Genomic DNA, 27,724 nt, shown 5'->3' on the forward strand with positions numbered 1-27,724 from the left:
TGACTCTGAGCAAATCACTTAATCTTTCTCGGGCTGTTTCCTCATCTGTAAGATGGGAATCATAGCACTTATCACAAATGGTCATGATGATTAAATGAACCAGTATATATGTAAAAGTCTTTTGTGGACCTGAAGGCAAGAGCTAAATGTTGGCTTTATTATATTTGTATTATTATAAGTATTTGGGTGTCCATATGTATGTGTGTGAATCCAGACCTGTCAGAGCTGGAAGGTAGTTTAAAGAGCCTCTATGCCAACCTAATCCATTTTACAGAAGCGAAAACTGAAGACCAGAGCAGGAAAAAGGCCTTGGCCAAGGGGGAAAAAAAAAGACTGAATTTGAACTCAAGCCTTGGACTAAAATCATAGTATTTATTACTTGAGTGATTGTGAATAGATCACTTCCCTTTCAGGGTCTCGTTTTCCCCCTCTAATAGAAGGAAGTTGGAATGGTTATCTGCCACTGAGTTCAGGCTCTGAAATCCTAATGGATTGGTGACAGAGCTGGAACTAGAATCCAGACCCACTGCTTTCATTGAAGAGAATGTTCTCTCCACTCCATAGGTTGTCTAATATAATCTCATAATTTTAAAGAAGGGGAAGTGGAAATGGAAGTCTCTCTTTATGGAAATCTGACCTTATATATAAGCTGGAGCTCAGGCACACTGACCAAACTTCCTCAAAAACATTATCATCATTCCTTCCCCTCTTCCCCTGTTCCTATCCACCTTCAATAACTAAGGAGAGGGGATCTGGGAACTGCCACTGGGTTAGGTGAGCTAACTAGGGTATCTCTTACATCATTAGTAGTGTTGGTACTTCATGCTTCTTTTCCCCTTCCCTGGTTCCCAGATCTCTATTTCCTCTCATCCCAGCATTGGGGAAATCCCTTGGGAAAAACAGAGGTTACCCCTGACTTCACTTATCTCATTGGATAAGGAAAACCAGAGATGGTACCATGTGCTCATGGGATAGATTCTTTTTTTTTAATTGAAAATTTTTATTTAATTAATTTAGAATATTTTTCCATGGTTACATGATTCATGTTCTTTCCCTCCCCCCTCCCATAGTCAATGAGCAATCCCACTGGATTTTACATGTGTCCTTGATCAAGACCTATTTCCACATTATTGATAATTGCACTAGGATGATCATTTAGAGTCTACATCCCCAACCATATCCCCATCAACCCATGTGATCAAGCAGTTGTTTTTCTTCTGTGTTTCTGCTCCCACAGTTCTTCCTCTGGATGTGGATAGCATCTTTCTCATAAGTTCCTCTGAATTGTCCTGGATCATTGCATTGCTGCTGGTAGAGAAGTCCATCACCTTCGATTGTACCACAATGTATCAGTCTCTGTGTACAATGTTCTCCTGGTTCTGCTTCTTTCACTCTACATCACTTCCTGGAGGTTGTTCCAGTTCACATGGAATTCCTCCAGTTCATTATTCCTTTTAGCACAATAGTATTCCATCACCAACATATACAACAATTTGTTCAGCCATTCCCCAATCGAAAAGCATCCCCTCATTTTCCAATTATTTGCCACCACAAAGAGTGCAGCTATGAATATTCTTGTACAAGTCTTTTACCCTTATTATCTCTTTGGGGTACAAATCCAGCAGTGCTATGGCTGGGTCGAAGGGCAGGTAGTCCTTTGGCGCCATTTGGGCATAGTTTCAAATTGCCATCCAGAGTGGTTGGATCAATTCACAACTCCACCAGCAATGCATTAATGTCCATGGGATGGATTCTTATGGCTCTCTCAGTTTTAGAAATATGTGATCATGATTTTGAAGCTGAATTGGCCATTAGAAATTATCGGGTCCAGGAGCAGCTAGATGGCTCAGTGGGTAAAGAAGAAGGTAGGGAGATGGGAGGTCTTGAGTTCAAATGTGACCTCAGACACTTCCTTGCTGTATGACCCCAGGCAAGTCACTTAACACCCATTCCCTGGCCTTACCTTAATTATACTCAGGATCAATTGTAAGACAGAAGGTAAAGTTAAAAAAAGGAAAGAAGGAAATCATTTAGGCCAATCCCCTTCTTTATAAATGGGAAAAAGAAAATGACTGACCAACTTTAGAAATGTGGTAAGAATCAAAGCTGGGATTTGGACTGTGCTCCTCTGCCTCCAAATCTGATTTACCAGTTGTCCACCGTGGAAAAGCTGGAGTGAGTCTAGAGGAGGGTAGCCAGGACAGTTGAGGGGCTGGAGAGCTGGTCATGTGGGAATCTGTGGAAGGAATTGGGGATTTTTAGTCTGGATTAGCAGAGACCCAAGAGGGGCATGAGTGCTATAGCTTCCAGCCTTTTAAGTGTCATGAAAAGGAGCCGGTCTTTGCATATATACACTTTAAGATAGACAATTGGAGCTCATCCATCACTATGTATGTCTGGGATAGACAGTAAGATTGGACAATGGGCTGTGCCCAGGGTTGCTGAAAAGGAAGAGAGCAAGCCAAACTGCCTCTGGGAAATTGCTAAGCTCCTTTAATTACCCCAAGCTTCCCATGAAAGCAAAGACCCAACTTTTAAACACCAACTTTCTATCCGTGTTGCTCTATGGCATCCAGAGAAAAACAGAAGTCTGCAAAGAACTCAGAGTTTTCAACTATCTCATGAGGGGCATTTGGAAAGATGTCTAGTGGGTGTGAGTGTGAGCAGGCTGTGACTTGTTGCCAGCAGGGAACTTCAAAGAACAAGAGTAAAAGTTATGGAGGAAGAGAATGGGCTGATCACAGGGTAGAATCTCCCAGGAAAGCCTCAAGGGGAAGACTTGGAGCAAACAGAATCAGACTACTTGGACAAAGAGTTGCCAGTCACTTCTAGGCCCTGATGGGTGAAGACCTCCAAATGAATGTGCTCCCAGATCCATTTGGTACCTGAAAGAAGAGAGACCCGATTTGTTCTGCTTAGCCTGAGAAGGCAGGACAAGAGCCTCTGGAGAAGGCTGCAAACAGGGAGACTTTCCGGTGCTGTAAAGCAAAAAATAAAACAACTCCCCACCAATTCTAATCAGCACCAAGTGTGATGGGCCCCCTCAGAGGATGGTTACCCAGCTTCCATTTGCTGGGGACACCGTCAAAGGGATCCCTGCTCACATATGGTTTGGACAACATGCCCTCTGAGCCCTACCAGCTGTGATTGTGGCACTGGGCAAATGCTGGCAGTGAATGAGACAAGATCCAGGGAATGGTGCTGAAGGAGGCATGCCTGCAAGAGGGGCTTGGGAAGCTGTGGGCACCCCCTTCCATTCTTTCCTAGGTTCAGCAATCTGGGAGTTCCTAGAGCTGGTTCTGGAGGTGGGAGGAAAATAGCCACAAGGGTATGGCAGTAGGCATGGCGTGACAGAAGCAGAGGCAGACTTCCAGAGGTCCCTTGCTCAGTCCCGCCTTTGGCCCAGGGGCCAGATGGGGAGTGACTGTGCAAAGGGAACATTTTTTTTGCCTTGGGATTGGAGCATTGCTGGAACAAGGCCCTATAGGGGCTCTTATATGTGTGGGTCCCCACTAGACCACTTGGGTTCAAAATAGTACCAGAGGTTTCTCCCCTCCCTCTTGTCTCTCCCTAGCTTAGGGATGGCCTGACTCAATTTGCCCAGTGCATGGGTCTTGGGTTATAGGACCCTCTCTGTCCCTGAGAGTGACTCAGGGCAAGCCAGACACCTCCGAGGTCTGGACTGCCCCATCCTGTAGGCGTCTCTGACCTGGCAGCCCCCCCCCCCAACACCTGTGACCTTCTCTTCCAGCCAAGCCAGGGGATGGGGCTGGGGGAGCACTTTGGGCCCTGGGGGTCTTGGCACATTCGGCCTTCAGGCTTCATGGAGACTAGAAGTGCGTGGATCTCTGCAGTGGGTGGGGCTGCAGCTGGGGTTAGGGGGAAATGGGGGCTCGAGGCCTCCTGGTCTTTTCTCAAAGAGCCTTTGTGTGAGTGACTGGAGTGGGGGGAGAAGCAGGGAACCCCGCCCTGCCGGTGACTCACTGGCACATTACTGGGTTCTGACTCATGCCACAGGCCCCCTCCCCCACCCCACCCCCTCTGGGAACCTCCTGCCAGCTCCTTCCATGGGGACACTCTGATCCTTATGGGGGGGTGCTGTTTAGAGGGGCTCTGGGTTTAGGCCAGTGACCAGCCTGCTTCCCCACTCCTCTCTTTCCCCTACAACTAGTTTCCAGATCCCCCCAACTCCTCACCTCTGTTCTGGTTTTGACAATTCCCTGAGGGTATTTTTTTGACTTTTTAATCCCTATTTGTGGCAGGACAAACTCTAATCACACTAGGCTTCCCTCTGGGCTTGTCTTCCAAGGATTTCCCCTAAAACTTTGAGGACTTTGTTCCATCCCCAGCCTGGCCTCTCCAGATCCCAGAGCCCAAAGTCTGGGTCTGTGTACAGTATGTGGGGAATGAGGCTAAAGCCCTTCTTTTCTAGCCATGGAACCATAGGCCCTAGGATGAGGAAGCTGAGAGCTAGGCAAGTGGAGAAGGGACTTTTTCAAGGTCTCAAGGATTGTTAAGGATTGTCTTATGTGGAAATCTGAACTCAGGCCCTCAGACTTGAAAGCCTGGGATCTTTCCATTGTTCTATGTTCAGCTGAATTGAGCAAAAAGCAAAATTTTAACAACAATGTCCAAAATTCTTCCTAGTATTTAAGGCTCTCAAAAGTCTTGTGCTGCCATCCTTTCCGGGCTTGTTTCCTAATATTGCCCATACAGAGAGCACTCCTTTGACCAGCAACCTTTGCTCCCGAAGCTCTGGGTTTCTTCCCCATCTTAGGGATTCCAGCCCCAAGCTTCTCAGCTAACATCTCCCAGAGAAGACTCCAGCCAAGGAAGCTGTGAGGTTTCGAGATGGTCTCATCTTTGAGATCATCCCTAAGATTACTTCTAGCTCCAAAATACTATCCAAACATACCCAACACGCTCCAACAATACCCAATTCTAGAGTGCTTTATAATTTTCCTCCTCTAATAGTCTTTTGAGTCAAGGTAGCAGAAGTATATTATTCATCCCATTTTACAGATTAGGAATCTTGGAGAGATTAAGTGACTTATCCCATTATCCCATTTCATATCCTCTCATTCTGTCTTCCTCTCCTTTGGCTCCCTTCTCTATCTCAGGTTGGCTCTGTCTATCTCTCCCTCTCCTCACCGGCAGGCCCACCTTCTTTGAGGGTTTACCCTCCTTGAGCAGATTTCCCCTTTTCCCTTTATGGGAGGATACACTGACCTCTTCATGCCTATAGGGGGTATCAGAGTAAAAGCAGCCCCACATCTGGAGTCATCTTATTTCCATTTTTACACAATCTCTTGTATTTCTCTCCTTACACTAACACTTCAATGACTACTTTAATTCAGGCCCTTATTTTTCATTTGGACTCTGAGCCTCGCAAATGGTCTTCCTGCTACCATTTTCCTTCCTCTCAAGCCCACCTTCCACATAGCTGCCAATATTTTTCTTTTCTAAGGTAGAAGTGAAATTGGATACAAAAATATCACCAGGAGAATTGGCCCAAAGGCTCTCTTCAGAGATATATGGCTGGACAAGGAGGTGGACAGGTCATATACCAGAGTGCAGTACTCATAACTGATGGACTGCTAAAGAAAGCCCTCTAAAAATACCCTGAGTAGAACCCTAAGGGGACTTTTGGGGAGAAGATTGATAAGGATGACAAAGGACAAGAAGTTGTGCATATCTACTGCTGCAGGTAGCACCCACATTGATGCAATCACAGAGCAAAAGTTTAACCATATCACTCTCCTACTCAAAAATCTTCAATGACTTCCTATTGTTGTGAATATAAGCTACAGACTCTTTGGCCTAGCATGGAAAGTCTTCTAAACTTGGTCCCAACTTACCTTTCTTAGTATATATTCTTACTCTTGAGGCACTCTGTTCTAGACAAACTGACCTCCTGGCTATTCCTGGAATTCCAGAGTCCTGTTCCTCTACTACTGGGTTTGAATATTTGAATAAATATCTGGTTCTCAGAAATTTTAACTTCCTTCAAGACTCTACTTTACAGGAAACTTTTCATGATCTTCCAAATTGTGAGTTTTCTTTATCGCAAATAACTTTGTTTACTTCTCTGTACACATGTTGTATCCCCAAGTAAATATAAGCTCCTTGAAGGCAGGCACTATTCCATTTTCTCCTTTTTATTCTCATGGCTTCAAAGAGTGCCTTCAACTAAATTCAATTCAGCATCCATTAATTAAACACCTACTGTATGCCAGATACTGTGCTAGATGCTGGCGATATATAGAGACAAAAAAGAAAAAATTCTACTCCCAAGGAGTTTACTCTCATAGAATTATTATAATACTGAGAAATTAAATTGTCCATGATCAATAACAAGTGTGCCAGAGGCAAAACTTCCTGACTTGAAGGATAGCTTATGGAGTACTGCTTCTCTCTTTGCCCATAAAAACTGAGACTATCCATCCTGAGCTTCTTTCCTAATTCTATACCTCACATCTCAACACCATGCCCTCCTCTTTTTTTTCTCTAGTCTCTGAAGAAGAGGTGGCTTTTGTCTTTGCCAAGACCATCCCCTCTACTTGTAGTCACTATTCTCCACTTTCTCTTCTCTTCCTTTCTTAACTGTCTACATTCGAAACTCATCATTCTATCCAAACTTTGTTCTTTCCAAAGTGACTAATAACCTCTAAGTTGCAAAATCCAATGGCCTTTTTTTAGTTCTCATTCCCCAAAACTCTTTTCAACTTTCCCTATCAAGGGTTCTATCCTCTTCCTAGTCACCCAGACTTGAAATTCTTCTCTATTTCTCACTCCTCATATCCAATCTGTTGCCAAGATCTGATGATCTTGCACCTTCAGAACATTGGTTGAATATTATACACCCCCTTCTCTCCTCTGACACTGCCACCATCTTGGGGGCAGTAGTCTACTGGTTGGTCTCCCTTCCAGAAGGCTCTCCTCATTCCAGTGCATTCTAGTCTACTCTGTTGTTAAAGTGATCTTCCTAAAGCACAGGTTTGATCACATGATCCCTCCTCCTTACTCAAAACTCTGGTGTCTCCCTATTACTTCTAGGATCAAACATCAAATCCTCTGGCATTCAAAGTTCTTCAGAACTTGCTTCTTCTCTCCCTTTCCAGTCTTCTTATACTTTTATACTTCTTATACTGTTCCCATCTCCCCATCCCCAATACTCTACAATCCAGTGACATTGACTTTCTTATTGGTCCTTGAACAGGGAACTTCATGCATGGAATGTTCTTCCTCCTTGTCTCTACTTCCTAGTTTCCTTCAAGTCACAGCTAAAATTCTACAGGAAGCCTTTTCCAATTTCCCCTTAATTTTAGTTCCTTCTTTCTACTGATTATTTCCAATTCAACTTGTATATAGTTTGTTTTTATATAGTTGTTTGTATGTTATCTCCCTCACTATACTATAAAGTCTCTGAGAGCAGTGATTATCTTTCTGTCTTAGCATCTTGTACATAGTGTAATAAATAGATACTGGTGTTCCTATTGATTCTCTACTGCAGCGGTTCTCAATCTCTCAATTTGCAGCAATGAGAATACATAATGCATATCAGGTATTTACATTCTGAATCATAACTGTAGCAAAATTACAGTTTTGAAGTAGCCACCAAAATAATTTTTTGGTTTGGGGTCACTGCAACATGAGGAACTGTATTGTGGGATCACAGCATTAGAAAGGTTGAGAACCACTGCTCTACTGGATGGCTAATGGATCAAGATATTGCCTACCCTCCTCCCTCAAATGCCACCAGTTTTTCCACCCTCTCCCTCTTGCCTCCCTTCCCCTCCCCCTTTTAGTCAGTCACCTTCTATGTAACTCAAGGTGAAACTATGAGGGTTAGAGAAAATTCTCTTTCTCAAGTAAAGAGGTTTATTGGGGAAAATAGGATAAGGATAGAAGATGAGGTAAGAGGGATGGGGGTTTCCCTAATCTATACAAGGAGTTAGGAGGGTATTGGAAGTATTGGCAATCAGACACTATCAGAGACAGTCAAAGAGAGATAAGAGGACAAATATTGTTTTCTTCTTTCTTCTTCAAATTCAAAATCTCAGATATACAATTAGTTCTTCATGTTCAGCCACCACCATCAGCAACACTAGCCAAAAGTTAGTTCAAAAGCTTCTCCCCCAGCTCCAGAAGCCACAAGGGTTTCTCAGCTTCAGGTCAGAAGCTAAGAGGGGTCCAGTCAGAAGCCTCTTAGCCTGGCTCAGAAGAAAGTTTCTCAGTTCAGCTGCTGTTTTTTCTCCAACTGCCTCTCCTGGGAACATTCCAATGGAATTGTCATCTTGATTGACAGATGATGTCCTTTGAAACTTTGCATTGCAGATTCTTTTACACTTAACTGTTATTCTTTGCCTCTTCCTCTGTGTGTGTGTGTGTCTTTTTCCCCTACCTTCCATTTTAGAATCAATATTGAATAGTAAGGTTTAAGTAATGAGGGTTCAGTGACTCGCCCAAGGTCATAGAGCTAAGAAGTGTCTAAGGTCAGATATGAACCCATGTGCTACTGACTCCAGGCCTGGTTCTTTAACCACTGAACTACCTAGGTGCAAAACCACCTTCCCTTTATTTTCAAAAAGGACCAATGACATTACATATGCTGTCTTGTCTTGACTTGTGCATGAATTGGATTTAAGTGAGTTGAGGTTGTACAAAACCATCAACCTCATTCTCCCTTCCAGAATCATCAGATTCCAGTGGCAAGATAAAAGTCAGGACTGGTGATGATCCAGGAATGCATCTCTGCTGTCCTATCAAGCTCTAAGCTCTCCACAAAGCCTGCTTCAGCTCACTTCATGACTGTAGAACCTGTTCTCATTTGTCCATTCCACTGAGGGAAGTGGTCACATGCTTGAGATACCTAACTCAGCTTATCAGCTGAGATGGGTTTTCTGGAGTGTGTCGGCTGAGCATGTTATATAGATCTTCTTGGAGCCTCAGGTGAGAGTTGGGTGAAAGGTGAACACCAAAGGTGGATGAGCAGCCCTGAAAAGCACTTGACAGGTCCTTATACCAGAGGTGCTAGTCCTCCCTGAACATCCCATACACTCCTGGCATTTAATAACCAACTGCTTATTGCCTGACTGACTAGATCCCATTTCTTCTAGTCTCATCTAGAACGTGATCTTTTTCATCCTGTCCCACACAAATCTTCCATCTTTATCAATAGCTTCCTTCCCTTTTGTTTACAAGCTTGCAGCCTCTCAGAGCTAAACAACCTTTACCTGACCTGCCATCAGACTATCATCCCAGTAGGATTATTTACCTTTTTCTAACCAAACTCTTTACAAAGGTGGCTACATGTCCCTTTTCCATTTCCCCATCCTCTACTCACTTTCTAACACCTTGCAGTTTGCACTCTGATCTCATTCCTAGTTGGAAATGCTTTCTCCAAGATAATAACAATAGCTAGAGTTTACATACTGCTTTAAGATTTACAAAGCACTTTACACATATTATCTAATCGAATTCTCACAATAACCCTTGGAATTAGGTGCTATTATGATACCTATTTTACAGATTAAGAAATCGAGACAGATAGGGAGTGTGTGTGATGGACTCCTTTGGCAGTCTGATGGCACCTATGGATCCCTTCTCAGAATGTTTTAAAATGCATGAAATAAAATACATAGGGTTACAAAGGAAACCAATAATATTGAAATACGGTTACCAAAATGTGCATGATGAAATATATCAGACTAGTTATTGAGTCAGGGAGGGTGGAGGAGGGTTGTGAAGGAGTAAATCTGAATTCTAAAATGTCAAAAAATGATCATCAAAAATTGTTTCTACATGTAACTGAAAAAATAAAAATTTAAAAAGAAATTAAAGTGTATGAGGGGTAGCTGGGTGACTCAGTGGATTTGAAAGTTAGGCCTGGAAACAGGCCATCCAGGGTTCAAATGTGGCCTCAGATCCTTTCTAGCTGTGTGACCCGGGGCAAGTCACTTAACCCCAATTGCCTAGTCTTTACTTCTCTTCTACCTTGCAACCGCTACATAATATTGATTCTAAGATGGAAGGTAAAGGTTTTTAGTTTTTTTTTAAAGTTCATGGACTTCAGGTTAAGATGTAAATTCAATAGCCTTTTCCCAAACCTTATTCATGTCCACTTGAGGACAATCAAGTATCCCCTTCTCCTTGGCAAATTTCTCTCCTTCCTGGGTTTTTATAACACTGACCTCTCCAGTAGTCCCATCTGCCTGATTCATCCCATTTCCTTTGCTGGGTCATCATCCATGTCCTGTCCCCTTCCTTTGGGTTCTGTCTTCTCTTCATATTTTTTCCTTCAGGACATCATCACTTAGGGTTAAAGTATTACTATATCATTTCTATGCAAAAACAGTTCTCAAATTTATAAGATCCCATAGTCCCTCATTACCAATGACCTGCTTGGCATCTCATGTGGATATCACATAAGTATCTGAAACTCAACATGTCTAAAATATCTTCACTTTTGCCCCTACTTCTCTTCTTAACCTTCCTTTGAACCATCACCCTTTGGGCTACCAGGGTTTACATAGGGGGTTAGGGTGGGGAACCAGTGTTTCACCCTCCTTCTTCCTCGATACTCAATCCAGTTAGTAGCCGAGTCTGGTTGAGTCTACCTTCACAGCATCTCTCCTGTCTGACACTTCCACCACTCTCTTTGAGGTTCCTCACTGCCTCTTTCTTGCATTATTTATAGCAAAAGCCTCTTAATTATTCTCTACCTGACTCCAATCTTTCCCATTCTTCAAACTACCATCCATACAACTGCCAAATTGATATCCCTAAAGCCTGGGTCTGCGTATGTCACTTTTTGGATCACAAAGTTGCAGTGGCTCTTCATATTTTCTCTAGGATGAAATATAAATCCCTGTTAGGCATTTAAATCTCTTCAAAATTTGGCTTCAACTTCTCTTTCCAGACTGATTTCACATCACTCCCCTTCACACGTCAAGTAGGCTCCAGCCAAAACTAGCTTACTTGCTTACTCTGTTCATGAAATTTTATTTCCCCGACTCCCTCTCTTTGTGCAGACTATTTATCTTCCATTCCTGGAATCCCTCTCTTACCCCATTTCTAACTTTCTGAATTTCATCAAAGAGGTCAAAGACAGCAAGATCCCATATCCACCAAAATAATCTTAGCAGCACTTTTCACGGTAGCAAAGAACTGGAAACAAAGTAGATACATTGGCTAAATGAATTATAATATATAAAAACAACGAAATATTATGGCATGGTTAAAAAAGATGAATATGAAGAATTCTAAGAAGCATGGGAAGACTTGTGTTAACTGATGCAAGTGAATGGAACCAGGAAAATAATATACACAATGACTAAAAACCCCCAAAATAAAATTTATATAATTATAGCGACCAAACTTGGAACTGGGGAAAATATACAAAAAGGCATTTGCCTCCCTTTTTTGCAGAGGTGGGCGGCTATGGTGTGGAACATTGCTGTCATTCTTGGTGGATGTGGTTAATTTTGCTGGTCCGCTTTTATAATCTTTTTTTATTTAACAAGTGATGATTTACCTTGAAGCGTTAGGGATAGGTTTGGAAGTGAAGATGGCATTAAGATATATCAATAAATTTACATGTATTGAATTATCTTGGACTGTGCCCTTTTCCGGGTCTCTCAGTTTCCCTGTCTGTAAAAAGAGGGAGTTAGGAGTAGATGATCTCGAGAACCCTTTCCAGCTTTAAATTCTAGGAGCGGCACTGGGAGACCAGCTTAGGGGCGGGGTTGGAGGGGGGGGTGAGGCTGGGGGCGGGGCCGAGGCCCGAGCGGGCCGCCTGCCAGACTGCTGGGCTCGCTGCCGGACCCTGAGTCACGCCGCCGTGACTCACTCGCCGCCCGCCCCGCCCCCCGCCTGCGGGCCGCCGCAGCCGCCAACAAACACCACGTTGCCATGGCAACGGGGGGCTGCGCCGCCTGCCAGCCGGACCCCGCCCAGTCCAGCCCAGCCCAGCCAGCCCGGCCCAACCCCGCCCCACCCCGCCCGGGCCGGCCCTGCGTCGGAAGCTGGGACTCTGGGACCAGACTGGGCGCGGAGCTGGCTCTCGCTCCTCTTCCAGCTGCGGCCTTCTAGACTGTCCGTATCTTAGCTTAAGACGGATACACACACATAGGAGCGCGAAAGAGAAAGGCAGACGGAGACAGAGATGGAAGGAAAGGGAGAGAGAAAGGCAGAGACAGAGCGCCCCAATTCCTGAGTCAAAAGTAGAAAGAACCACAGCTTGGGTTGGGGACAGCCCCTAAGAGGAGGAACTTGCAGGTACAAAGTGAGGGAGGGGAGAGGCTGAAGGAGAGATCTTCGGACATCGAGCGTCTGGAGACCTCGGTCTGCACTGTTAATAAGTGTGTCCTACGGAAGACCTACTATAGAAAGCAACAGCGGACAGAGGACTGCATTGGGAGTCTGGGCACTGAGGCGCCCCGCGTGACTCTTCACCCCTTTGGGCCTTGGTTTTTCCCTCTAACTTAAAAGTTGAGGGGATTGTCCGAGATGACTTCTAAGGCCCCTTTCACACCACTGATGGGCATTGCATAATAATTGGTATGTCTACAGCAGCTTAAGAATTGCTGCTCACAACAACCTACTACATTCTCAGATGAACCGGACATGTAGATAGAACCTCGAGGGCACACAGATCTAATGTCTTTTGGGCCCCCATTCTTTCAACTCCACCAAGATCCATGGTTCTGGAGTTGGAATTGGGTCCCTTGAGAGGAAGATTTTCCCCATGCCGACCCCCCCACTCCTGGGGGGCGTCAGATACACACCAGATACAATACCTAAGTGGACCTTGGGGAGGAATGGAAGAAGCAGTGGCAACAGAGGAGTGGGAAAAGAACCTTGGGGGGAGGTAGAACTCTTTTCTAGTGACCTGTGGTGTTCCCTAGGTGGCACTTCTCCTGGCTGGGCTTCTTTCTTTCCAATTACTCCCAGGACCTCAGTGAGGTGGGGGCAGAAGGGCCAAGCTAAACTCTGGCAGGAAGAAGATAGAGGAGGAAGAAGCTCTTTTTTGGAGTAAAAAATAATGTTCCCTTCATGTTGGGCCCTAGTTCACCTGCTCCCCTTCCCTCCCTGCCCCAAATCTGGCAGCTGTCACTGTGGCCTTCTGCATGGTTGCTTGACAGCAACATAGAATCATAGCTCTGACCTAGAGCTGAAATAAAAATACAGTGTTTTGCACATGGTAAGTGGTGTTGAAGAAATGTTTCTTGAAATTTATCTAGCTCAAGAGGAAGCATGGTGTAGTGAGTGGAAAGGTGGTCTCCAAACCCAGATGACCTGGACTTCTCACATAAACTGTGTAACCTCAGGCAAATCATCTAACCTCTCAGGACTCTAGGCAGTTCAGTAGAGAACATACCAGCCTGCCTTGGACTCTCCTTATCTAAGAGTTCCCTGTATCAATGAAACCATAGTTCCAGTTCCCATGTAACCCTCTTACTATACAAATGAAGAACCTAGGAGTTGTCTCTAGCCTAGGGTCACACAGGCTTTAATTAGCAGTTTTTAAACCTAGAGCTCCTAAATAGTCAACTCTTTTTTCAATGAGGTCAGGTTGTTCCTGGGTAAGGGGTGCAGATAAAAAGCTTGAATCTGTGACAGCACTACCAGTGCCTTTGAGAAAAGAGAAGAAAGGATTCTGCCCTATTCCAGGGAGCTCCCCATTAGGCTGGAGAGATGAGACTCACAGTTGAAGGAGCAATATAGGTAGTAAGTAGAGGAACAAAGAAAGAGGGTTAGAAAGGGGGAAAGATCTTTGCTGTAGTTGTAGAGATCAAGAAAGGATTTGCAAAGGGTGGTGGGACTAGAGATGGACCTTGTTGGAGAGGCAGAATCAAAGGAGGCAAGATTCCATAGAAGACCTATCACAAACTTGGGCTGAAGTACTAAGATAAGGATGAACCTGCTTTTCCACCAGGTCATAAATGCCACCAGTGACATAAATGTGTGTATAGCTCTCCTCTGAAACACAGATTGGTTGCATGGTCTCACTCAGTTAGTCCCTTTAACCTCAGTGCATCAGGCAACTATTCTCTAAGACTAAATTTACCTTGCCGTGGTAGGGGAAGTTTCTCTCTCTTATGGTTCCAAGCCCAGTGAAAACATAGGTCTGGTCCCTATATATATATCCATGTCTAGTCCATGGCATATGTACCAGCTCTTGTGCCTATCAGGAGGAAGAAGGTTTTGAGTGTTGGCTCCCACTTCCCTCCTTCAATTCTTCCATGTAGAGTGGGAGTGGGATGAAGAGTCCCAGCACTCCAGGCCAATCAATCTAAAAGAGGATCCCAGTATCCCATAATAGTCAAAATAATGAGCTAGGTCCACCCTTCCAGTCTTAGTCATCAGGGAGGAATGTGTCCAGTATGGGGTGGGTGTGGACTGGCCACATAGGTCCTTCAGTCTGGCCAGTGAGAGCCAATTACCTAGAAAGGACATTGTCGCCCTGGTGGGGTTAGTGGAAGTTAATAGAGACAAAACCTATTGCTTTCTATCCCGTTGGGTCCTGCAGGTGAAATCATCAGTCACCATGCCCTTCATTATCTCTGATATGCTCAAAGTCAGAGCAAATCATCTTTTGGGGTGTGACTTCTGGGCCTGTTCCTGGCCCACTTTTAGAATCTATTTGGTCTTTTTAGTCTCCTAGGGCTAAAACTGTTTCTTGCCTCAGGATAGGGGCTCTTTGGACAGTGGTGTCTGATGAGCAGACAGATGCTTGCCTCTTCTGGCTGAGGAATCATCTGAGGAAATTGGCCTCTGAGGTTCTCAGTTAATGATCCTGTTGCTTTCCTCAAGTGCTCCCACCCTCCTAATTATATACCTTCAAAACCTTTCCCTGAATCTAGAGAAGGGAGGAAAGGAGAGGTCCAAGAGGTAGGAGGGAAGAGGGCAGGGATAGGAAAGACAGAAAGGGAAGAGAAGAGAAGGGAGCTCAGAGCAAAAAGCTGGGAGGAGACCTTGGCTTTTGTCAGTCTCTCCTCATTCTGGTTTGGAGCAAGCTCTGTGTGTGTGACTGTGTACATTTATAGTTAGTAACTGGCTGCCTGCCCTTCTAAGCTCTCCCAGTCTCTCTGTCTCTCTCCCTCCCCCCCTTTGATCCCACATGGCCGGGTAGGCCTGGGAGCTGATGCTGTCTGGGTTGGGGGGTGGTGTGTGAGGAAGGCTGTAGTGATTTTTACCTCTCCTCTCAGCTAAACAGGAAGTGAGGGTGCTATTAGGAGCCAGATGCTTAGGAGCCAGAGGAAGCTAGGAAAAGCCACAGAGGGATCTTGGGGTGGCCAAGCTGAGCTTTTGACTAGGGAAGCAACAGTCAGGGTTGGGGGTTGGGAATAAGGATTGAAGCCCAATAAGCCCCTTTGTTCTTGTCTGAAGCCCCACCCCCAAATTTTAGACCCTCCCAAACTTATCCCTTGACTCATTCTTCCCCCCTCCCATAAAGATAGTCCCTTCCATTACCCATCTGGCCCCTGAGGACCTAAGATTGTACCCTGAAGGGACAGTGTGTCTGTACCCACATCTGTTCCTGTCTCTTCCCCAGCTCTGTTCCTATGGTCCTCTTTCTCTGTCTCTGTTTCCACCTCTGTCTCTGTCAATCAATGCCCAATGCCTTAGCAGTGTAGTTCCTCACTGGTTGGAAGAAGGGGCTGAAGTTGGATCAGGGCCCCCTCCTGGGCCCCCCAGCCTGGCCAGACTAGCCTCGCCTGCCATTGTTTACTGCTGCCTAGCTCCAAGGAAACTTAACCCGACACAGTAATTTTATTTGGGAACTTCCAGTGGTTGCTATGGCAACTCTTAGTGACATCACAGGGGCTGAGATCCTGGGGGGAGATGGGGTAGAAGACCCCAGAAGGGCCCCTAGTTAACTCTGTATGTTCCAGTCTGGGCTCAGCTCAGGATGGCAGTTGGGCCAACAGATGTGCTACCAGAAATAGTTCTGGAGGTTTTATGAATATTCACAGATTTTCCCCAACTTCCTTAACTTGGGAATTATGTTCTGGTAGCAGCCTGACTTCCCCCTTCTGATGGCCCCAGCCCATTGCAGTGGTGGTACCTTGGCAACTTTGGGGGCCCCAACTATCTGTCAATGAGTATTCTGGGTGGTGAATCAGCACCGGGCCGGATGGGTGGTATGATGTGCATGCATGACAGAGGTGGGGGGCACTGAGCCCTATTTTTTCTTGACTCACTCTCTGCCCTTGGTTAACGCCCAGCCACTGGCCTTTCCAGGGCATTCTTTGGGCCTGGCCACTGAGAATCGCACCAAAGATCCACTAGGGGCAGAGCTGGGTTGGTAGCAAATGGGGACACCATGGGACTTAAGTACCCCCTGTTTGTTCCCATACTACATTTGATTCAGGGGCCCAAATTCTGTCCCAATCCACCCAATAAAGTTTGGACTGGCAGATAGAACAATAGCTATTAGTCCAAAGAATCCTCAAGGTAAGGCAGGAAAAATTTGGAGCTCTCTGCCCCTATCCTGTGCCTCTAGTCCCCTTAGGGGGGAACAGTGCATGAGCCAGACCCTTTTCCTTGTACTCTGAGATTCCAAGCCCAGGGGTGGGGAAGCATAGGCCCAGGCATTTCCCGGATGTGGGGAGCGGCTGGGGATCCCAGAGTAGATCCATAACATGACTGGTTACCGGGACAACAGGCAGGCATGGGCCCCTTGGCATGGAGAAAACCAAGGCTGTCAAGGCAGTGGGGGTGGGCAGGCAGGCCAAGCTGGAGTGCTCAGACTGGGCCATGGGCCCACTGCTGCTGCTCAGAGTGGCGATAACCACAGTGACGTAGGTCCACCAAGCTGACTTCCTAAACCCCAGCCTGTTTGATGTCTCTGTGTGCAACGTTGCCATGGGGCCCGGCGGGTGTGTGTGTGTGTGTGTGTGTGTGTGTGTGTGTGTGTGTGTGTGTGTGTGTGTGTGAGAATGTGGTGTCTGAGTTCTGACCTGACACTCAAGGAGAGACAAGGGGATCCCTGGGGCCAAGGAGTGCACTGCTGGAGTCCCCTTTGATTTATTCAATTCTTCCTGGAGACAGGCAATATACTAAGTCTAGTGATACCTAGTGATGGCCAAAATACTGGCTGGAAGTGGGCTGGGGGTAGGACAGAGAAGCCACCTGTGGGTGGGAATGATGAAGGCAGACAGGCTGTACAGTGTCCTCCAGTGGAGATGCTACCTGGGAGGAGGCTATCCAGGCACAAAGTAGGGTCCAAGTTTGCTGTTTGTGCTCTGAGCTGCAAAATTCATGTACTGGGGGAAGGAGGAGTGAGGAAATGACAAGGGAGTCTGTTGGAACTCCAGACCCTGAAGACAAAAGGGGGATCAAGATGGGAATGAGGGGAGCAGGTGAGAGGTGGGGCAGGTATGCCCTGGGGGGGCTGGGCCCCACCCTGAGTTGGGGAATTCTGTGTCATCCTCATTCTTCCCTTAGACTTTTGGAGGCTAGAGCTGCTCCCTATCATGCCCAAACCTGTTGGGCACTGCCTACCAGGAACTACCACTCGCCCTGGGCCACCATAGCAGAGGGCACATGAGAGTTTGCATCTGGCCCCAAACCATTCAGTTTCAGGGCTCCCCCTTATAAAGGGGTACAGAGTTCAGTTTATCTGAAGAATCAAAGCTAACAGGTAGGGGAGAGGCTAGTAAACAGGATGTCAGAAGAACTCTAGAAGAAAACTTGAATCCATATACTAGGGAGAAAGGGCCAGGCAGGGGTGACCAAGGTTATCATCCTTCCCCAAAATTATAGCAGTCATACTCAAGGGCCATGATCCAAATCCCTTATTTCTTATGGCAACATAATACCCCTCCCAATACGATTCTCCATTGTTGGTTCCTATGGATTAGAGGAGGAGGGGAAGAAGAAAGGGGTCTGAACCTATCGATCATAACTCCTTTCCATTTAAATTTCTTAGACCCCACCCTACCCCCTCCATCTCCCATTGGGCTATCCCTTCTGCAAGAGCCACGTTGGGCATTGTTCCTGGATTGTGAGATGAATGAGGTAAGCTGATGGGTATGTCTTGATGGTACCTGAGAGCACCTTTTCTCTACTAAGGTGAATGCCCCACCCCCACTTAGCAATTGCCAACCCAAGTAACTTGGCTTTCCTAAAACAATGGTGTAGTTTTTCTCTCCCACTCCTCAGAGGATAGAGTATAGGGCTCTCAGAGGGCCTTCCCAACACCAACCCTGTAGCTTGGGAATATCCTACAGACTCTGGGACTGAGTGGGGAGCCAAAGATGGCTTTTATTTTACAAGGAGTCAGAATATGTAGTTGGGGGGAAAGTGAGGGAGAGACTATTGAAATAGAGAAGGAAGGGGGAATACTAGGACCAGGACCCACCATGGCTAGCGTGGTGCCATGCAAAAAAGAATTTTGTTTGGAGCCAGAAGACCTGGCCCTTTTAGTGAAACCTTACTTATACTAGGCACTAAAGTCAAACTTTGCTACCTTATGGAGACAAGGAGGTGATGCTAGATACTTGAGGGCTGAGTTGGCTGAATGGAAGTTCAGGAAAACAGGTTTGTTGAGGAGTTGAATTGCTTTGTGCACAGGCCTAGAGATGGACTACTATTTGAGAAGAAGCTTTGTTAAATTTGGAGAATCTCATCAACATGTTGACTGCAGGGGATGAATTTTGTGGGTCAAAGATCCATTTCTATCTGCATTAGACAAATGAACAAAAATCACTGAATGATTTCTGAATGAGCAATGATCAGAATCACTGAATTATTCAAGAAGGCTTTGGCCATCACTGCACTCCCCTGAGCTTTGGTTTCTTCACATGTAAGATGATAGAGTTGGGTCTAGATGGTCTAGATGGTCTAGATGGCCTCTAAGGTCTCTTCCATGTCTGGGTCTGTGGTCCCCAGCTTGTGAAATATGAGGTTGGATAAGAGGCTGAAGGCCCATTGGGACAGGCCAGTGAGGAAAGGCTCAGCTCCTACAGAATAAAAATTCCCATTACCTGTAGACATTTCCAGAATACAAGAGGCTCCTGTCTACCCAAAATGCACTGGTGACCTTTGTAGTCCTCAACCCAGGATGGGCAGTGCTTCTTTGAAGAACAAGGAAACCTGGGTCTGTCTGTCAGGGTTAAGAAAGGAGGGGCAGCCCTTAACCCTAGAATCAACCATGCCCGGATGGAGCATGGCCAAGGCAGGAGAGCCAAGGCAGTGAAAGAAACAGTCTTCGGGAAAGAGACCCAAGTGGAAAGCGCTAGAGGTATGGGGAGAGCAATGAGAGAGGGAGGAATTGGGCCAGAGAGGGCCTGGCCAACAAGTCGGGCATCGAGGTTGTCTCTGCACAGGCAGAGGGAGAGCTGGAACTGACACTTAGCCGCCGGAAGCAGGAGAAGAGAGACAAGGACAGAGTTGGTGCCAGTGGTCGGAGGAAAGAGACAGCGAAAATTCCAGGTAGTAGTACAAAGAGTGAGAGTTAGGGCAGGGGGAGGCGAGGGCACACGCAGAGCTCTACAGAGAGAAAGTTGGTGACAGTGTCGGAGTCCAATTTAGGGGCAGGTGAAGCCTGCCCAAGGTGCACGGGGAAGTCCCGAGATGGGGACAGCCGCTGAGAGCAGGCTGGAGCTGGCAACGAGGGTCCAGGATTGGGTCCCACGGCTGGGCCGTGGGCCCGAGGGGCGCGGTACCGCGGAGGCAGGAGGCGGGCTCTGCTCTGGGTCCCCAGGACGGTGGCGGCGGCCCCGCCCCTCCCGGCCCGCCTCCACCCCCTCCCTCCCGGCTCCCTCCTTCTCCCTCTCCCCGGCGGTAATGAGGAGGGAGGAGACGGCGAAGGTTTTAAAAAGGATTTCTCCTTCGAGCCGGACAGGCAGAGACTAGGGTGGGGACCCGTCGGTAGGCCTGCCCCTCGTTTGCCCCCTACCCGTCCGCCGCCTACTTTCTCCTCCCGCTCCCGGAGCTCGGAGTCTCCGCCTGGTAAGTGGAAGAGGGAGCGGCCGTCACTACTTTTCCCGGGACTGACTTCTTGGCGGGAGGAGCGGGCTCCAGGCCGGGTCGGGCCAGGCCGAGGAGGCCCGGTGGGGCAAAGGTGGGTATGAGGGCGGGCGGGGGATGGCTGCCCCGGGAAGGGTGTGGGCCCCCTGGAGGTCGGCGGGCAGGGAAAGGAAGGTCGCTAAACCCGAGGCGCCCTCGCCTGCTTTGGGCGCTCTCCCTAGCCCTCCCGCCTCCGCCCCTGGCACGGTCCTCAGTCCCAGGCTGGCACCGAGACTGCGGGGGAGGAGGGCATGGGCGCGGGCGCCTGAAGCCAAGTCTCCTCTGTCTGATTAGCGGGGTACGCGGCTTGGTCTGCCTGTCCTGGGACCCTTGCCGGGCACCTGGAGACCGAAGAGACCCCGGCGCAGTGCGCGCCCCGCAAAGAGCCGGAGGTTCTCCTGGGGGCCACCCAGGCGCGGGAAGCATTGGCCCCCTCCCCCAACCACGGCCCAAACTCCTTTCAAGTTCTTTAAGGGCCGCCCCACCCAGCCGGGACTGGTTGTGAGTAGGGGCAGGCATTGCGCAAAAGCCTTGGGGCAATATTCAGGGGGTGGGGGGGTGTGCTGTGTGAGTAGGGAGATTCCATGCTGGGTATTCCTCTGGGTTCTCCTGAGGACCCGAGGAGGGGTGGTGTCAGTGCTGTCCTAAGCATTCCCTCTCTTCCCCATTTTTAGCCGGAACTCTCTCCCAACAGGACCCCCACAACCTGGAGCGGCTTCTCTGTGCTGTAACTGTGTCTGTGTGTTTGTCTGTGTGTTTGTGTGCCGAGGCACCAGGGGCCAAGTAAGGGCTCGGGGAGTGCTGGCTCAGGTATGAGCTTGAGGGGGGTTTGTGGGGAGGTGGCAGTGCATGGTCCGCCATGGCTTAAAGCCTGACTGGGTGTCCTGGGTTTCCTGGGGTGGGAGTGGTAAAAATTCTCTGGCCATATTCAGCCAGGCCCAAGTCTTGGGTGTGGTCTACCAAAGACCACCCATCTACACCTCCCCAGTCATTTTGACCAGTCCTTTCAGCTTCTAGGGGACCAGGATTGAGAGCAATCTCCACCCCCCCAGGAGGTCTGGGGTTGAACCCAGATGGATTGTTATATAGTTGCCCTTACACCCCCACATGCCTGTGACAGCTTACAGGAGGGAACACTTCATTTCAGTGTGTTGTGTAGTGATAAGAGTGCTGGGTTTGGACTTAGGAGACCTGGATTCGAATCCCTGTTCTGACACCAGCTGTCTGACCTTGAAAAAGAATCATTTAACTCCACTGAGCTTATTTCTCCTTCTGCAAAGTGAGGATAAGAATACTTGTGCCACTGTGTCCAAGTGAAATACAGACATCTAGGGGTTTTGTCTCCTCTAAAGCCCCCAATCCGGGGGACTCTTTAGCCTGGAGAGAGGCTAAGGTGCTTGCTCCCTTCAGGGTGGCCTGCTCTCTTTCCAGGGGCCATGGATGTTCAGGGCTTAGACTGACACAAGGTCATGAAGGAAGACCCTGCCTGGTGTGTCCAGAAAGATGACTCCAGTCTGGAGCCCCAATACCAGCTTAGCCCTTGAGAAGCTGGGGGAAGGGAGAGGCTGAGGCCAAGATTTCTGTCCTTATGTGGTCCAGTTATCTTCACACAGGGAAAACTCTGATCCATGACCCCAAAGGGATCTAATCTTGGTCCCAGACTGACTGCTCACCCTGGCACATGACAAATCCATGCTTATCTAAAATAGGAGCCTGGGATGGGAGTCTGGATGGCTCCATTCACTGTGGGGGCACAGCCTTAAGCTAGTCTCCTGCTGGTGTGGGTGCTGGAGGACACTGAGGGCCAAGGGATATGGCTATGTCTATACAGATCTGTAACTCTCAGCTCTGGGTCCTGAGGCAGGGGTGGGGGCCCTCAGATTGACTTAACTCCCCTCCCACCCCTAGTTCCCAAGTCCTTAGACTTGCCCCCCCTTTGCCTGTTCTCCCAGAAGGAAAAGCAACTTTTCCTGTCTGGGCTCTGAGGCAGGGGGAGGGTGCTGGGGCACCTCTCCTTGATTTAAAGACACAGCTTTCTCCATCTCACACTGAGGATTCACATACTTAGAGTATATGGGCTTGGGATCCAGGCTTGGACCTTTCTGCTTCCCCCCTCCGATGGCCCCTGGAGGTTTGATTTGCTCCCCAGCTGCTGGGCTTTCACCACTCTCCCAAGCCCCAGTTAAGAAGCTCCTGATGTACAGGGTCAGCCCTCAGGAAACTATGCCAGGATCCTGACACATACATGACAGGGCAAGTCCTCAGGGGGTGGGGTGTACGTGGACCCAATTTCCTTTGGTACACATTTCTCTGAACACGGACACTAAGATCAACCTTAAGGGGCAACTCTGGACACCTTGGGGCCCACCCCATGCCTGTCACAACTGGAGACCAGATGTTCTGAGAGGGATACAGCTGCAATGCCCTCCTCCCCCACCCCCACCCCCCAAGCCTGTGGGCTAATTGGCTTCTGTGGTACAGGGAGTGGAGGAGGGGAGGCAGTCTACCCTTCCATCCACCCTAGGGGTAAGAGACTTTTGTAGATCTCAAAGCACATGTTAAACAAAACCACACCCCAGAGTCTTTTCTAAATGTCTTCTATAAATCTGTTGGGATAGTGAACCCTTTCCCTTTATCCCACTCTTGTTGGGGCATGCACAAAAGGATGTTGGATGGGAGAGGGGGAAGCATCCCTCTGAGTCAAATCCCATACCCTTACTCTTCACTGGTGACTTTGCTCTAGGCCATCTCTTTACACCGTGCAGGTGAGGCCATCTTGCCCCACTGGGAACTACTTACCTCTAACCCCATTCTTTTTCTGCTCTAGGGTTTCCCTTTACCCAGATTGACTTTATCCTGATGTCCAGGCTTGGCTTTGTCCTGAATTCACTGTGTAGTCTTGGGTACACCCTTGAACTTTTCTGGTCTTGAGGTTCTCTACCTGTAAAGTATAAAGCCCACAACAAGCTGATAGATGGGAAAGCCCAGGGTTCCCTCCTTTGGAGATGGTGCTTGTGGAAGCTGGGCATCCATCCTAAGTAGTAGTCATTGAGGGGAAGGCTTGGTGTCCTTGGGTCAAAGTAGAGGCTGAGGCCTCATGGATTCTTGGATCTAGGGTTAGGGGCTATCACTCTAATAACATGCCACCTTGAGTGTAGTCATTTCAGGCACTATCCTGGACAAAGATGGTGTCAGATTCCTTAGGATTCCAGACTTGGCACCGAGACTTGAAGGGTTCTCCCAGCATGTGAATGAATATTGGTGGCATTTGGGAAAACCTGCCTTTCCACATAGAATTGGCCTTGTATTTCTGGGAGTTGCAGAGGCGGTTTCCTCGTGGGAGTAGGGGTCATGAGATGAGGTCTTAAAGAATGAATTAAGGTTCTGAGGACTTTTTATAGACCTGGTTTTAAACAGTGGCTCAGGCCTGAGGAACTGCCCCACCCCAGTTTTGGATTTAAAAAGTTGCAATTCATGACTTATGCAAAAGGGTAATGAGGTATAGTTCTGGTTACTACTTTGGCTCAGGGAAATCCCCCTAAAGCTCCTGGCCTGGAAGGACAGGGAATGGAATCCTTCTATGACACTGAAGCAAATAATATGCTGGACGCCAAAATCTCTAGCTGGAGTGACAAGGAAGAGGGTGGGTTAGAGGGAGAAGTCCCTCCCACTGGGAAATCAAATTTAGGGCTGTCCTGGGATTATTTTAGCACATAGTGATTTGTTCACTTCTCCATTGGGAACTGGTTCTTTTGCCCCTCCAAGAGACATCATGGCGGTGGAGTAGAGAGTAGAGAGGATGAACTGGGGACTGTAGTTTTGCCTGGTTTTTCGATTTATACAGTAATTCAGACCCCATGGTGACTCCTCCTTCTTCCCCACTAAAGATTCTATAGTAACTGTAGCTGCCTGGGTGCAAACCAGCAGAGAGGCCCTCAGGTAAGATGGTAGTTGCCCTCTGCCTTTGACCTAGGCAGGTTTCTCGTTTGGGAGATCTATTCCGGCACTTTCTACTCTAGCATGAGCGCCTTCTCAGTGTGGCTGTCCAGGCCCCAGCTAGGGGGAGGGGGACATTGCTTCAACAGCTGTCCAGTGGGAGGGAGGTTGAGGAGAATGATTTCCAGTCAGAGGCCCCATTCTAAAGAGAATCGTATTGGTTGGGGAAATAGCCCCAGGAGGGTTTTCCTCACTGGATCTGATGTGTGGGCCCCAGCTCCTGCTTTGTGGTGTCTCTGTTGAGGATCTAAGCCCATTAGTCTGAACCATTAGTGACAGGCCTGGCCCTGTGGCCCAAGCCCAGGCAGCCAGACTGAGGCAGGGTGGAGCCAGAATGGTTTGGTATTTTCCAATCCAGCCCAGGGAGTGGGTGGAAAGTATGTGGGGACTGGGTTTGGAGGCAGTGTTGGAAGTTGCCCCTGATTCATCCTTGGGAGCCTGAGTAGGGGGAACTTTAAATGTGCCTGTGTACATATCTGCCTTGTGGTCACTCTTGGGTCTGCCTCTTCTCTTCAGACTTTCCTGGGAGTTGCATTTCAGTTGTTCCCCATTCTCGATTGGGCTTGTCACCTCTGAGCCATTCCCATAATCCTGTCTGGGGCTCCCACCTGCTTATTCATTGGGCCTGGGGCCTAAATGGAGTCCCTGGTTCCTTGACAAGTGTCCTCTTGTTATTTCACTGGACCAAGGTCATTGAGGTCTCGTGAAACAAGGTTGTAGGGGTAGGGAGCTTTGGAGGAGAAGGCTGTCTTGTCTGCTGGGACAGGGTGGGCCTTGGCCAGGTTCATGGCTGTGTGCAGGGGAAACCCCACAGGAAACGGGCTGGGCCAGATGGCCGCCCTTCCCGTTCTGTTCTGTTCCCCAGGACACCAATGTGCTGCCTCACTTCCGGAGGCAGCTTGGGGCAGGGCGGGTGCTAGGAGACAGGAGGCAGGAAGCTGGGGGGTCTCTGTTCCTAGATCATTCCTGGCTGGACTGTACTTTGCCCAGCTCCTTTAGTGCCCATCTTAGGAAAAAAGAAGTGTTCTGGGTTGTTGGTGCCTTACGGTGAAGGGTGGAGGCTACTGGATATCTTTTCCCCAAATCCTAATTTGGGAGTGACATCTTTTCCCTCCCCGTTGAATCTGTTGCTCCTTGCTCTCTGGGGCTGCTCCTTAAGGGGTGCCCTCCTGGCTTTACACATGGCTAACTAAGCCCATAGTCAAGGAGAGGATCCATTGGAGATGCTAGGAATCTCTCCAAAAGGACCAGGTTTCACCAGGGAGGGATAAGGCCCAGCAGTGGGGCCATGACAGAGGCTGGGGGCGGGGGGAGGCCTCAGTGGTTTCCTCCTCCTCTTTGGGCTTCTAGGAAACAGAGCCAGCTGGTGTGAGATCACTTCCTTACCCTGCCTGCCTGCCGCCCTATTTCTCTTCCTCTCTCCCTAGCCCTGTTTGGCCTGCTTGGCTGGAGAGAAAGGATATTCCTTCCTTCTGTTGGGGATCTCTACCTACTGGGGTTGGGAGTTGGAGTCCCAGGGGACAATGGAAGGGAAAGATGGTATCTAGGATTTGGGGACCAGAAGTCCTCCCTGGCTGCCAAGGCATGCCCCTTCTCCTGCCCAATCTTCACCAGAGGTCCGTGATTTCTCTTCTTCCCACCAGCTGCTTCTGTACATCTGAAGTGAAGCTTTATCCAGATGTATACTTCTGGAAGAATTCCTTGGCCCTGCTTTGGATCTTGGATTACTAGAGCTAGAGGGACTTCCCACCCTTCACCCACCCAAGCTTCTTCCTGGGGAAAGGACTCTATCCATACATATTTAGGCTGGCAGAGAGCATTCCCTCTGGGTTCAAGAAGGAAAAGATCATAGGATCATATTTTTGTAGTTGGAAGGGACCTTTGAAAACCTCTAGTCTAATCCTTGAATTTATAGATGAGGAAGCTGGAGTCTAAAGAGGCTGGGGAGGTGGGAGGCTGACATTGCCTGTAGTATGGGGATGGGAGTGAGTGGTTGATTCTTTTTCATTGTCTTTGTTTTCTCCTCTCTAGGTATGAGCTTCCTCAACAGTCCTGGACCCAGTACCCCTGAGCCTTGGCCGGCTGGGGTTCCTGGGGATGGGATTTGATTACTGCCACAAATCACATTGCCAGGGATTTCCAACTGACCACTGGCCCTGCTGCTGGAGCTGCCAGGTCCACTCCTACTGTGTTTGGGTGCATATTTGTGGGGCCATAGAGCCCAAAGAGTGGGCCCTCTTGCCCAGCCTGGCTTGAGGAGCAGGACTTAGCTGCCTTGTGAACAGAGTCAGCATCATATTGTGTTCACAGTGGCTAAGTTCCGCTCCCCTTGCCCCCCTACCCTTGGCCACCTTGCTCTTCATCCCGTCTGTCTGCTTCTAGGTCTCACTGGGCTCTGCCTCCTGTGCCTACTGAGCTGAAACACAGTTGCTTTGGATAAACTGGCTCAGTTCAGCAGGAACAGGAGTCTGGCCCTCTCCAGGAGACACCTGCCCTATGACCCTGAGAGCATGGGAGGCTGGAAGGGCCCCCAGGTACCGTGGTGGGAATGGAGGTGCTGCCTCAGCTACTGCAGCCATGCTGACTTTTTAGCTTTGTGTCTCTAGTGTCCAATGGTATTTGAGGACTGCCTTGGCACCTTCGTGGCTTTGCAAGGAGAGCAGAGGGACCAGGACAAGAAGACTTGGCTGGAACTAAGCGGATGCAGAGACGTACTACTGAGCCTAATGTACATTCTGTGCATAATTTCAGCAAGCTCAAGTTATATCTTCCTAATTCCTCCTCCAACTCCTCCCCTTTAAATGAGAGACATACATCCTGAGGGTTTCCCCTAAGCCACAAGGAACAGCAAAGGGCCGCCTCTTGCCTTAGTTTCTTCCTTTTTTCCATTCCAGACCCTTAGATCTAGTACCCATGTCCCTTTCCTTGCTGAGGTTTGGCAACTTACTAAAGAGGAAATGGCTTCAGACCCCTGCCCTAGAACCATTAAATGGGCTTTCAAAGTGAGGCTATCCTAAACCAAATGATCCTTTAGTTTCATGGACCGTGTGAGTCCCCCCAGAGCGGAAGCCTTGTGTGAGGTTGGAGTGCAGGAGCCCATGACTTTCTCCCCCTCCTGTTCCCTCTCCTCTAAAGAATCCCCATTAGTTTTGCCCTCTAGGGACAGAGGGGAAAGAAGAAAAACTCCTCTGTGTAGGCCGTGCCTCTGGGTAAAAGGAGCAGCTGTTACAAAAGCTTCTCTCTTCAAGTCATCTCCAAACTCACGGGAGTTAGGCTGGATTCCCGCAGGCCAACACGGGTACTTATCCCTACTGCCTTCCACTGAGGAAGTAGTTCTCCGACTGTCCCCTGCCTCAACCCTTGACACACACATCCTGCGCCTTCCTCCATCTATTCTAAGTGTGTATTTGGGACAAAGACAGGAACTCGGGCCATTCCACTACAGCGAGTGACTACCGCTACACAAACCGAGTTTAGACCGTTCTTCCTGGACTAGGGGGTCTGTGCCTCCTGAGTGAGCCATTCATCCCCTGCCAGCATCAAAGCAGGGCTGAAAATCTAGGTGGGAAAGTGAGGAATAAAGTGTACAGTGGGGTTACTTGAGGGCTTGAAGCCAACACAGAACTGGGCAGGAAAGGTGAATGATGATGTATCTGCCCATTCCAATTAAAGGCGATTCAAGCTCAGGCCTGACATCTCAGGCAGGTTT

At 48.4% G+C, this 27,724-nt stretch overlaps 2 long non-coding RNA genes and 3 other non-coding genes across 6 annotated transcripts; 4 read left to right on the top strand and 1 right to left on the bottom strand.

Annotated features, from left to right (window-relative positions):
• Nucleotides 1-979: 979 nt before the first annotated feature.
• On the bottom strand, nt 980-19,691 carry LOC130458294 (uncharacterized). Its single transcript, XR_008917422.1, has 2 exons — nt 15,537-19,691; nt 980-2,236 (listed from the first exon to the last, which is right to left on the bottom strand). It is a non-coding gene; the product is annotated as an uncharacterized LOC130458294 (long non-coding RNA).
• Nucleotides 19,692-19,697: 6 nt separating this feature from the next.
• On the top strand, nt 19,698-27,715 carry LOC130458293 (uncharacterized). Of its 2 annotated transcripts, none has more exons than XR_008917421.1 (2): nt 19,698-19,962; nt 20,714-27,715. It is a non-coding gene; the product is annotated as an uncharacterized LOC130458293 (long non-coding RNA). The 2 variants fall into 2 exon arrangements; XR_008917420.1 differs by having other exon boundaries at nt 26,047-27,715.
• MIR23A (microRNA mir-23a) lies at nt 26,095-26,167 on the top strand. The gene has a single exon (NR_032238.1). It is a non-coding gene; the product is annotated as a microRNA mir-23a (primary transcript).
• MIR27A (microRNA mir-27a) lies at nt 26,264-26,349 on the top strand. Its single transcript, NR_032239.1, has one exon. It is a non-coding gene; the product is annotated as a microRNA mir-27a (primary transcript).
• MIR24-2 (microRNA mir-24-2) lies at nt 26,413-26,485 on the top strand. The gene has a single exon (NR_032240.1). It is a non-coding gene; the product is annotated as a microRNA mir-24-2 (primary transcript).
• Nucleotides 27,716-27,724: the final 9 nt, after the last annotated feature.

This window comes from Monodelphis domestica, chromosome 3 (assembly GCF_027887165.1).
Source record: "Monodelphis domestica isolate mMonDom1 chromosome 3, mMonDom1.pri, whole genome shotgun sequence".
NCBI lineage: Eukaryota > Metazoa > Chordata > Mammalia > Didelphimorphia > Didelphidae > Monodelphis > Monodelphis domestica.